This window comes from Xyrauchen texanus, chromosome 49 (assembly GCF_025860055.1).
Source record: "Xyrauchen texanus isolate HMW12.3.18 chromosome 49, RBS_HiC_50CHRs, whole genome shotgun sequence".
NCBI lineage: Eukaryota > Metazoa > Chordata > Actinopteri > Cypriniformes > Catostomidae > Xyrauchen > Xyrauchen texanus.
Window position 1 is genome coordinate 7017308 of NC_068324.1, and position 13338 is coordinate 7030645.

At 36.3% G+C, this 13338-nt stretch overlaps 1 protein-coding gene across 1 annotated transcript in view; it reads right to left on the reverse strand.

Annotated features, from left to right (window-relative positions):
• Nucleotides 1-11762, reverse strand: part of LOC127640087 (synaptic vesicle glycoprotein 2B-like) — a 36115-nt gene extending 24353 nt beyond the window's left edge. Inside the window, exon 1 of the mRNA XM_052122482.1 lies at nt 11586-11762. The gene's annotated coding sequence lies outside the window, so the exon portion shown is untranslated. The remainder of the gene's footprint in view (nt 1-11585) is intronic.
• Nucleotides 11763-13338: the final 1576 nt, after the last annotated feature.

Genomic DNA, 13338 nt, shown 5'->3' on the forward strand with positions numbered 1-13338 from the left:
TGCTAATATACTTGCTTGTTACAGACAAAAGCAATCTATGCATTAATAAATAAATGTAGGATTGCATACCTTATATGGTCTTTAAAATGCTTTACAATCTTTCCATGCAGAGAAATATAATCAAATATGCTTTTCAAAATGCACCTCTATCTCACTATTTCTACTGATCTAAAACCTTAGAGCTGGCAGCTCATTTCTCTTCCTTTACTGACGTAATAGAAAATTCAGCGCTGACCAATTAAACACAATCAAATTGCTTGTAATTAAATTTACAGATTGGTTTTCCTGGGCCTGAATAGGTTAATTATATTTGTTAGGCTTTTTAAATTTGTCCTGATAATATCCTTGGATGTCATTCATTTAGGTTAATTAGTAACTGCCTGGGTCTGAAACAATCTCTAAAACATACCAGCACTTGTTAGGATATCTTATATATATATAATTATTATTTTATTTTATTTTTATTTTAACCACAGAGCTGGCTTCCCTTAACATTATACATGTGTCTAGGCTATGTGCAGTCAATCCCTTTGGTACTGGATGATCTGTCTAACTCTGCAGGTTTGTTGAATCTGGGTCATGAGCAAGTAGTTGAGGATCATTTTTCTCAAAGCACATCTTAAAATAAGTGCTAAGATGTAACATTATGTGCAGGGAAGAACTAGATATAGCTGGCAGGCATTTTCCAATAAAACATTGTTTATTTACAGTAAAGCTGCACTACATAACTTTGTGCTCTTTAGCGACATCTGTGGTTTAAATGTAAAATTGCAAGCAATTTGCGGAAGAATACATGACGTACGTTGTGTTTTGACACAACTGCTCTGGCGGATGAATTTCATGATTTGAGGTTCCCTGACATCGCCTGTTTGATAATGACAGGAAGGAAGATATCCATAACATGCTATTTCATGTTGATATAATTATGTTATACGATTAAAAATGTTAAAATTAATATTACTTGCTTAAACAACGCTCTTATTTACATATTATAAATGAATTAATTGTACACTTTTCTGAAACTACACTCAAAGTGCTTTTACTTCGAGAACAGGGGACTGTCCGGAATCACCACCAGTTTTACAAGTATATTTTAATATGATTATTCAAGTGTTTTGTCGACTATTAATATTTGTATTGTAGGCCTATTATACTTATCAATTTAAGAGGTGAAACTCGTGATAGCCTACTGCTGATTCTAGTTCAATGCATGACTTTGAACATTCTTTTCACATTATTAATCTTGTCAACAAAATCAATGATGAAAGCATTTGTTGACGAAAGGTATTTGGATTTCGTTAATGATAACAAAGATGAGACGAAAAAGGTGCATCATGAAGATTATTAAATGATTTTATTAATCCATTGTTGGGCATTTCTCAGAATACCATAGCAACTACTTAGCATTGTTAACTATAACATAAAGAAATGATAAAAATCTAGTTAGGCCTTCTTAAATTATTTGATAACGTTACTTGACAAAGTTCAAAGAAAACACGTCCACTGACAACAAACCCACCCACTAAATCCAATGTGAGCATCACAAATGTCACATTTTTCAAAGCCACCGTGACCACAGCTCTTACGACAGAGACATCATTATCAGAGATGCTATTTCCACTCCAGTGCAAAGATGATTTATTTTTGCACTTCCTGAATACGGTGATAGACTTGAACTAGCGAGTTAAGGCAGGTGAGGTAATAATTACAGCCTGACCAAACACCGGCAACCTGCGGTTAACTCATAATGGTCTGAATATGCGGCTGTGTAGCGCCAGGCATATGCTAGTGTGTGGGCTTGTGTTAAATCTTAATATAAAATATGAATCACAACCTAAGATCTAAGAACACAGCTGAGGGATTCAAATGAATTGTTTTCATGGTAATGTTATATGAAGAACAGTTTATTGTTTTAAGAACAGCCAAAATTCCTAGAGATGGAAAGAAGGCTAGTTGAAAAACTTTATGTAATGTAGCTGTCAGCTAGCTATACGTAGCTAACATTTTACATATGAGAAGGTTCTTGTTTGCATCATACTGGTGGCATGCAGTGTTCAAACATTCCACCTGTGATCATAACCCTGTGGTATGAAGATTAGAGTACATTCATGCTTCAATAGAGCACTGGAAAATGAATAAATATTGTTCTAGTTGATGCCTTGTGCCAATCAACAAATTATCAGTTCAAAATGGCCAGCATTAATGCTGTCCTCAAGCCATGTTGGAATGATTGTATTTATGAAATGAGCACACGGATGCCATCACAACGTTATAATTATCAGTGGGAAACTCTTGATTTTCTTTGAGTTACACATTTTAAAGTTAGGGAGTGTTAATTAAAGAATCAAGGGTGAAAGCTAATTGGTATTGATCATAATAAGTTGTAATTGTGAATGTTGACTGTAAAATTGATCTTGTACATTTTGTACTAAGGTAAAGCTTGCCAGAAAATTAAACTAATTAATCAGAGGTTGGGAGACGTAAGTACTGAACTTGTAACTTCCTAGGAGGACTTGAAGGCTGCATACCATAAGTCATTTATAAATGTAATTTCCTTGAAAATACTGCCACCTGTACATTACAAAAGAGAAAACATTAGAAGGGAAAGATTTGTGGGGAGACATGACAGTTTTTATTAAAACCGACATATTTTACAACGTTGGTGTACAGTGAACATCCCATTATAATCTGTTTCCATGCTAAAGTAAAACTTATGAACTATTACTAACCTGACAGATGGAGCCTTATATTTTCCATGACCACATCAGAGGTTTTGAACTCAATTTATGCTTTTGTTCTCCACAAATCTAATAATGATGATCCCATGGATGGCACAATATTAATTGAAAACAGCATATACCAGATAAACCTGTTCATGATGACCAGCTTCAGTTAAAATATATTTCAAGTTAGTAGTATAGTATGTTAGGTTTAGACATTTTCCTGCTGGTCTTTGCTGGTCACCCAGCATATCTACACTGGTCAAGCTGGTCTACCAGTAACCAGCTTCACAAGCTTGTGCCAGTAGCAGACCAGGATTACCATGATTTTGCCATTTAGGAAGTGTTCCTGGACCAGAATCTTTTGTTGTTCCTGGAAAATGTCTTTTTCCCAAAGAAATATAGCTAATATAAATACAACCCTGTCCCTTGCCCTAACCATAACCTACCCCCAAAATCACTTTTCGGTTATTCTACACGTGCAATAGAGTTCTTCAACCAAACCCGTACTTGTCAAGTTCCAACAAAACTTTTTTCATTTTACCCGATAAGGCTATTTTACCACAGCTGTGTAACACCCACATGACAATACTTGCGTTCACAACCTCATGGAAATGTCAGCCTGCCCTGGCAGAGCGAATTTACAGGCAGTGACAGTTTGATTATTTTACGTTTTGCTTTAATGTGAGATTTGATGATTTTTAGATCTATTTATTGTGCTATATAGGCCCATAGCTCACTGTGCACTTTATCTGCTGCTGTTTTGAGTAGTATTTCAGAAAAGTCCTTTGCAAGATACGTTCTTTATTCCCACATGCTGACTCCCGACAAAAAAACAATTAATCGCGAAACCTTGCGATTAATCGAAAGTTAAAAACGCTAACTGTACACATCCCTGAAAAGAATAGTGTATAAGCCCCTAACCTTGTAGCCCTAGTCCTAACTCAACATTAACCCTATAATCTCACTGGTTAATAGAAATGTTGTTCCAGGACCAACAAGGATGTTGATCCACGAAAATGTTCTACTTGGTGAAATCACGGTCACCAACAGACAATCATTGCTCTTCTAATACCAGAATGCCATCTTTTAAGCTGATCCAACCAAAATGTAAGCATGCCCAAACTGGTCAGAACTAACCACAGATGTAACAAAAAAATCTAATCTAGGATCAAAACAAAAACAAAAAAGATTAAGAATCTGTCATAGAAAAATCTGACCACTAATCTGAATTTTGGTAGGCGCATCCCCTTCAATGTTTATGGTGGTTACTTCACTGAAGCTGATTGTTCAGCATGGAAAGTGACCTGCACATTCCTCCTGAACAGCTCCTCAGCAGTAAAAGATGTTATCATCACTGACCTTTGATACACTTTCAGTTTTGCTCCAGGGAAAATCTTGAATCCGGATCATTATGAGAGAGGAGAGAGGCGGAAGAGTTGGATGACAGATATTTTAGGGTGTGGTTGGGGGAGGGGTGGGGGGTGGGGGGGGGGGGGGGGGGTTATAAGAGAGAGAATCAGTCTCTGAGATCAGTTGTCCTCATAACAGATGAGAGCTGCAATTTAATCTTGCGGAAATTTCATTCTGTCCACCGGCAGCGAATGGCTTTAGATAACTCTCTCTGCACAGAGTGCATGGACAACATAAAAGAAGTATTCATCCATCCTGTGTCACTCCTGTTGAATCATTGTCTTTTATTATTGCCGTAGACAGATAGCTGCTAGTGCCTCATCATTGATCAAGTCTGGTGTGGAGATGCTTTGATTTGAGACTTGCATTGCTTTTTTTGAGGAGGAAATGACTGTCTGTCTCTGTGATGCAGAGATGTACCTGTTTGGTTTGCTTTGGTTCATTTAACCGACTGGTTTTATGAGCTGCACAACATACAATGAGCTTTATTGTTGAAACAAATGAGCTGTCAGCTAAAGAGATGACAGATAAAGAGAGTAGAAATAAACAGCTAATCAATGTAAGTCAATATGGCTATCACTCAGCTTTCACTTGGTTTTCAGGCAATATACTGTATCACGGATGGTAATAAAGCAAAATCATAACATTGACTTTCAAACAGACTATTGAATTCTTAGTTGCTGTCATTCCAATCTCTTTAAATGAAATGGCATTAGCAACCCATTTTGACTTGATTTTATCCATCAGTAATTTATTGGATTGTGAAAAGTGGGCATTGCATTTTCGAATGGAGCCAGGTGGTTGGAGGGTTGCAGGGTTACAAGCATGTTCTTTCTTTGGAATATCATGAACTGATGAATAATGCACAACAACACCAGGAATGTGAATTAAAAAGTTAATAGGATCGATTTTGATTTCATGCAATCTTCAAGTCATTAAATCACAGTTCAACAGCCACAATTTTTTTTAAAATGTATCATCAATCGTTAACCTTTCACTAATTTACTAATGCAAAATGTACAATATTAGCAATATGTATATACAGTATCCTTGAATATTTTCTACCAAAATGTTTGCCACTCAAGTACAAGTGATATTCAGTGGTTGAACACTCAAACCACAAAAAGGAAATGAACTGCTAATCTACAGGGGTCTGAGTGCATTTTACCATCACAGCACATTGGACTGGTTTACGGTAAAATTAATATTATTTAGTTATTCCGTTTTTTAATACGTCCTTTTTATTGCTTTCTCTATGTTTTGTATCTTCAATATATCTTTTCTTTCTTTTTTATTATAAATTGTTTCCTGATGTGCAGGAGCAATGCATTTTTTTCTGTCTAAAATGATTTAAAAAAATATTTTTTTAGATTTTGTAAACTAAAAAACAAAAAAGAAAGAAAAACCCAGACAGCTTATTTTTAGCTGACTGTGTTCTGGAATAATTTTTCCCATTCATTCTTTTCCTTAGGGATTTCAACAAATTTCAAAAAAGGTGAATCACCATAAAAAAAGTATTTAGAAATTTGACCACTTCAACTGTGCACTTCAGTGAACTACAGTCTCATGAATGACGTAATTGAATTAAAAGCAATGGAAAAATATAAAACTATTGACTTAAAATGGTTGATTATAAGTATAAAAACAAAATGTTTTAAGTTTATTGCATAATATTCCAATACATACTCTACAAATATCTAAGCATTTTGAGAGTGAGGGGATACTGACTCGATTGTTCATCATGGGAGTGGCCGGTTGCTGCTGGCCTCTTTTTTCTTTTTTTGTGGTTTGTTTTCGGATTTTTAGACTTTCTGATTGCTAGAGACATATCCTGTCAGTTTATTTGAGAACGCTCCTGCACATTAGCTAAAAATCTGCAGTTTATGATACGTTTTTTATCAGATTTTATTGCTTTTTTTAAAATGTTATTTGATCTGAATCATTTTGGAGTTGTCACTCTTTCTACTTTAAGTAAATATACTGTACTGTATAAATAGAAAATAGCTGCCTGGAGGCATTACAAATATGGATGCAGAGTTGCCTTAAAGGGCTTTGAATATAATTAATCATTTATATCCATTACAGACATCAGTGAGGAGCTCACATCCTGGTTAAGAGCAGCATATTCAGTGTAGCGCAGTGCGTGTTGATGTATCTGTATTCGCAACAACTAGCACTCCTCTCTTCAACTCTCCCTTGATGAATGCCCAGCTGGGTGTTACATAACCTCTTCTCTCTGAGTTCACGTATGCACCTAATTTCACACTCTCCTGTTCAGTTTCTTCTCCTTTAATCATGTGCTGTAGTACAATATGCTGGCACACACAAATAAACCAGTTCATGCAAAACAAAGGAGCTCCCTCAAGACAGTTACTTACAGCTAATTAATTAATATTACAAAGCATCCTATGTAATATCAATAAAACTGTCAATCTCCTGTTTATAATTTAGCTGTATGCATGAGGTACATCAGGACTTCAATCCAAAGAACATTATATGTAAATTAATTATAATAAAGACACAGGTCATTTCAAACATCTGGTGTACAAAATTAAGATGCTTGACTGGGCATGTTTTTTTCTGTAACACATTCCATCACAATATACAGATCTGAAATGTAGGTGGCGCTCTAATGCATTTTAGCCCTCACAGACGTGCTTGTCCATAGACCCTCAGTCTAATTTTCAGTTCATGCACCACCCTTGTTATTATGTCATTAAAAAGGTGAGAGCCTCCCTTCTGGGATTATATATAACATTTTCGAAAAATCATATTTCACTTTACGATTCTTTTGAAAATCTTTTGAACTGTGGTATGAGGACAATGAAATAAACAGAAAATAATACAGTCACATTCCTGAGAATGAGAGCTTTCATTTGATTTATGACCCGTCCATTTAGGTGCTATGTGAAAGACAAATATTTATAACCCCATTAACTCTTGGGGTGCTAATTTTCCACGCAAATGATTTGAGGCCTTATTTTGTTATTTTAATTTACATAAATGCAGAAGAGGTGGTGATCACAGAAAAGTTCAGATTCTACGCTTTCAAATGTTACCTCATATGCCTGACGTATGTATACGGAAACTTTAACTTTAACCCCCCCTTGGCGCCTCCCTCATTAATAAAGAGCAAAAACCTTGGTTACAGTATAGGCACTTACAATGGAAGTAAATAGGGACAGTTCATATACATTAAAATACACACTGTTTCAAAAGTATCGCCTCAAGACGAAACATTATATGTGATGAAATAAGCGATTTACCTACGTTTCTGCATTTACCAAATTGCAAAACATGGCAAGTTACATTGAACCTATTATTGGATATAACTTTACACAGATAACATTAGTAAGTGATTTTATTACTCTTAAAACATGTTAACACGTATAATGTTTACATCTTGTAGCTATACTTTTAAAACAGCATTTATTTTTATGTTTATGGAGTGGCCCCATTCACTTCCATTGTCAGTGACTTATCGTTAACGCAGACAAAAACGATGGATGATTGTGCCACAAATGCTGTTGATAGAGCTTTACTTAAATACTATATAATTGTCCCAGCGTTTCACTTAAAATATTCCAGGTTGCTTTAAAATCATAAGACAATGTAAATAATGTAATTTATACTTCTAAAAATACTTCTTTTGTCTAGACTGAATGCATTCTTGCACTTAAAAATCTAGAGGCAGCACAATTAATGGAACAGGCACAACGGTAAAAGACATCCCTCTAGAGCGTATTTATCTACAAAAGATACCAAAAAACATCTGTCATCTGCAACAGAAAATTGTTGTAAATATTGTAGAGGCACTTGCCGCATTACTACATTCATCAGACATTTTTAATATATGTTGCAATAAATAAAATACAAAGTGACAAACAAAGGACAGTCATATAGAATTATGCACAGGGGTCACAGGTAATCATCTGTGGTGGTATGGATCTAATCTCACTGCCTAAATGGTTAAAATGGCTTTTAAAGAGGGGGCTGGGTAGCTTAGCGAGTATTGACGCTGAATACCACCCCTTGAGTCGCGAGTTAGAATCCAGGGCGTGCTGAGTGACTCCAGCCAGGTCTCCTAAGCAACCAAATTGGCCCAATTGCGAGGGAGGGTAGAGTCTCATGGGGTGACCTCCCTGTGGTCGCGATTAGTGGTTCTCGCTCTCAATGGGGCACGTGATAAGTTGCGCATGGATTGCTGAGCATAGCATGAGCCTCAACATGCGGAGTCTCCGTGGTGTCAAGATGAACGAGCCATGCAAGAAGATGCGCAGATTGGCGGTCTCAGAAGCGGAGGCAACTGAGACTTGTCCTCCACCGCTCGGATTGAGGTGAGTAACCGTGCCACCATGAGGACCTACTAAGTAGTGGGAATTGGGCATTCCAAATTAGGAGAAAAGGGGATAAAAAATGGCTTTTAATGTTATCCAATATACTGTAGTGTATGTCATCAAAGAGTTAAATCTAATATCTTAGATGAAAGAAGGGAAATTAAACCACAGCATGTGCACTAAATCTACATCTACAACATGCCATCTTTAATCTCGTGGTAGCCACACATTCAGTAACAGTCTGATCAAGAGACTGTTGGAAGATGGATGAATAAAATCTGAAAGGTCTATTAAGCTGAAGAGGTGACCGGTGTCTCACCCACATTTGTTTCTAAGCTCGGAGGCACACAGCGCACTATCAATATCACAAATTTAAAGTTATTGAATCGTTCTTGTGCCCTGCATAAAACATGCTGCTTGAAGGATCATAGAGGTTGCTTTTATAGCAACCAAAGGCATGTGTTAACCAGTTTGCGAATTATGCAATGACGTACCACCTGAAATGATCGCAATGGAAAGTACATAAGCAGTATACTGTTGCTGATGTTACTAGTTTTGGTTGTCACAACTTTTGCTTCCTTGCATCTATTTGCAAACAGGAGAAACTATGCACTATGAATAACTTGTAATTGAACTTTTAGCATTACTAAAACTTGGCTATGAGCACTATGGTTTGAGAATAGATAAAATTGTCTTTCTCCTAAAGCAAAGATGAACAGATAATTGGTGTGGGTCACCCACTGTCTACACTACAGCACTGTGGATATAGGCAAAATTTGCTGCTCATCTGCACTAATGGCAAACAGAGGTCACTCTTACTGGCACCCATTAAAAATTAGCTAAGGTTTATTGATTTCCATGACATGAAGGAGGTCAACACTTTGCTCTAGTCCATTAACAAAATGATACACTTGCAAGGCCTTAGTTATCTTTAAATGGTTGGAGAACAAGAGTAAGTCTATAGTTACCATGACATCTTTTATTATCTCTAATTACTGCAATGAACTTTTCATGTAAAGAATCCATCAATAGTCTCTGGAACAGCTCCATTTGGAATCCTTGAATTAGCATTGTGATAGTAACAATATAGGTAGGGTTAAAGGTGATGAGTGTATTTTCTGTGCTATTAGCAGGACTAAATGGAACTGCAAAAATAATGACTGTTTTTAAAACACGCCACCCATCAGCCATTGTACGTAACAGGTAGTCCAGCCCCAAGCTTATGCAATTAGATTAACCAATATTGCTATGTCAGTCTGTTCAGGATACTCAAACAAACAGAGCATTGTGGTGGTGCAACAGTGTTTACACTTTTCATGGAAATCAACCTACAGATGGCTTACTAATAGATGTCTCTGCCCATTAAATCTGGAATAGAGCATAGGGGTAAACTGGGGTATTTCAAGTATTTTATCATGGAAAAAAAGAACCAACACATCCAACGAAAAGTGCACCACAACACATGCGTGACCTAAAACAAGGAGCAAACTTACAAAGAGCATCTTCAAATTGAATTTTCATAGCTGTGGTGAAAACCACGAGTTCATCAAAAGCCATTAAGTCTCTTTGTTCAAATGCATAATTATTCAATTGTTAAGCAGAACAAAAAGATAGTCACAGAGGCTTATGTAAATGGAATGCTTATGTAAATATATATATATATATATATATATATATATATATATATACATATATATATATATATATATATATTATAAATAAGCTTAACTGTTAAAAAGTCCAAAACAAATAAACAAATTAAATTGCTAATATTTACATTGCAAACAACATGCATGTAAATAATGTCATTATTATTAAATGTTGTAATTCTTATTATTAATAAAATATTTATAATACATATGTTTTTATTGTCATTGTCTATTGATTTTATTTTTCTTAAAGGAATAGTTCATTCAAAATTGAAAATTCTGACATCATTTACTCACTTTCATGTTATTCCAAACCTCACCTGTATGACCTGATGTCATAACGTTCTCAGTTTATATTTTATAATTATTTAAAAAATACAGTTTTAGCTTTGCCTCTGCTAACTCATAGCAATCTCTAAGATTTTGTTTTACTCACCACATTCCCTTTCCACAAGATGCTTCTAATATGTTCTTTTCCTATAACATTAATAAAAATAATTTCTTCCTTTGATCACAGAGTAGCAGTTTGAAAGCCACAGAATACAGCTAATGATCCAAAGATAGCTGGGTGGGTTGACACCCAGGGTGGTTTGGAGACGGTTTATTCCAGTTTTGCTTTTCATCAGTAGCTCAGATGAGCGTTGCTCAAATAAATAAATACGATAAGTAGTGACTATTCAGAAACATATAGCCGAACAAACTCTCTCTCCCAAATCCTTTAGTTATAGGTACGGTATAATACAGCAGCATATTTTGACTAAATAACTAGCTCATTGTTGACATTTAATGAACAGTAACAAACTGTTTTTGCATCTGAGGAAGGTTACAATGGTGCTTCTGTTGCCCGTGAGACATTTAGAAGATATAAATAATGCATATGTTTTTATCCGTTACATTACGTATTGATGCGTTTCACAACAAAATGAGAAGGCCAACAAATTCCTCTTCTTTTCAATTATTTTAGCAAAGCAATAATTAAGAACATTGGGCAGAAACTTAAATTAGTGATGCCAAGTTTTGCTAGTTTTCCTGCAAATCTTTTCCTCACGCTTGACGAATTTGCCCTTACACTATCCAAAAAATGCCAACATTGCTGCACTGTCATCTCAGGTTATTGCATTTCTACAGGATATTTATTTTCACTCTGTATTGATTATGTAACTGTTTCCAAAATCTACTCAGCAGCACCAGACATTCATTGATTAATTCTATAAACAGATTGTACTTGCTTGTTTTTATTATTATACTGAAGCTTAGTTCTCATGCCCCTGAAAGCTTCAAACATGGTTTCCCTTTAATATTTCATAAACTTCTGCTCTGCAAGAACCCCACACTTTTTTGGAGATTCCAGTATGGACTTTTAAAAAACAAAGCATTGCAATCTACAATATCATTACATACTGCATCTTTTACCTTCAACATATAAAATGAACACAGGCACATAAACGAACAATCAACTTTCTTACCGTAAATTAATGCTGACTGTGCACCAAAAATAGTCCCTCTTCTTTTTGAAAATTAAAAATTCCAAAATAGGGGGTATCTGGTGATGATGGCCTGGGCTCAAACACGAGACAGATGGATCAAGCCAGACAGCCAGAAGAGATGCTGAAAAGGAAGATTAGGATGCAAGCGCGCCCTCTCTCTGACTCTCACTCACACTCTCCCTCCTCCCAATCCGTTCATCATAGGAGGAGCACACGAACACGCCCAAGCAACTCACAATGGTTTCGTCCATCCCTACCTCTGTTCATCACTCACTCCCACATGTGCCATGTAACTAGAGAGAGAGAGAAAACAGGAATGCTCATCAGGGCTTGGCAGATGGATAGTTGCTGAGGGGAGGGGGGAGATAGTTAAAGCTTTATATTTATGACGGATATCTGGTTTACTGGACTGGAATGAATATGCAAAACAGTTCACGGCAGTTCACCTGAGCATAGTATCTGTTAACTTCTGTTATGATACACATTCGACCTGTGTCTTGACATTTGATAGTCATAGATTTATTTAATTTATTCAAGTATATATTGGACTATTGGAAATGTGTTGCTTCCTAAACAAGAGCTAGTTTTACCAAATTAAAACAATTTATTAAAATTGAATTTACCATCCAACCTTCCATTCAAAAGAAGTGACTATTCTATACAAAACATTGCTCAATCATAGATATATGGTCCCCTGGAGCTTAACTGCCCTTGAACTACCTTGTGTGATACAAATGATTTACCCAAAAAAGACATGATCCTGTAACAACCGCATTTCACGCAGCATCTCTTACCTCATCATAGCCCTTACCCCATCCCAAACCCTAACCCTAAAGGCTGGATTATACTGCATAACTTTAAAAAAGTGAAATATGTAAATGTCTAAAAACTGAGCATTACACATTAAATGAAAATAAAGTCAATCCGAATCCGAACAAACTCACACAGAAACACACGGCCTCCCATTAACTCATCATCAACATCGCAGAGGCATTAATCCTCTTGTACAACTCAAGTAATTTTTTCAACACAAAGCTCCAAGTCGAGTAGTCCCACACACTCCATTTTCATTGGCAGGTCACCGTTTGACTGTAGATTTGAGTCGTGGAGCATCATACAACTACAGAGGAAACTATATTTCCTCTGTAGTTTCCTCTGTAGTTGGCTCTGAAATACGTTTGATATGTTTTGAGCATTTCACAGAAACTGAGATCAAAACAGTAGTGGTGCTCCAAGATCTAACACCATCCTCATACAGATAAGGGACCATGCTCCACTGCTGTATTCTTGCACCAGCCTACTGCTATGATGAATAGAGTCATGCAGTATTTATATGGCGCAAGGGGAAGAAAAATTCTGCCTGACATAATATGGAGCTCTGGCAAGTATATAGTAGAACAAATGGTTCCTTCAATGCTGCTACCCCTGCCCCATCCTATGGCCCACACCCTCATCATCAGGGCCAGTTGGTTTGTCCTGCTGCTTGGCCGTCATTATAAAGATTGGATGTCCCATACAGGAAAGGAAAAGCTCACTAATCCAACACCATATAATTCTGCTTGAAAAGAGGATTAGATCCTACCATTGGGTGCAGTCCATGACGAGATTTAGATCATAAACCCTTGCAATCATCATCTTCCTCATGATCATAATCACTGCCTTTGTGAAATTCTGTCATTTACTCACCCTCATATTGCTACAAACCATATTGACTTTCATTCTTCACAACAGG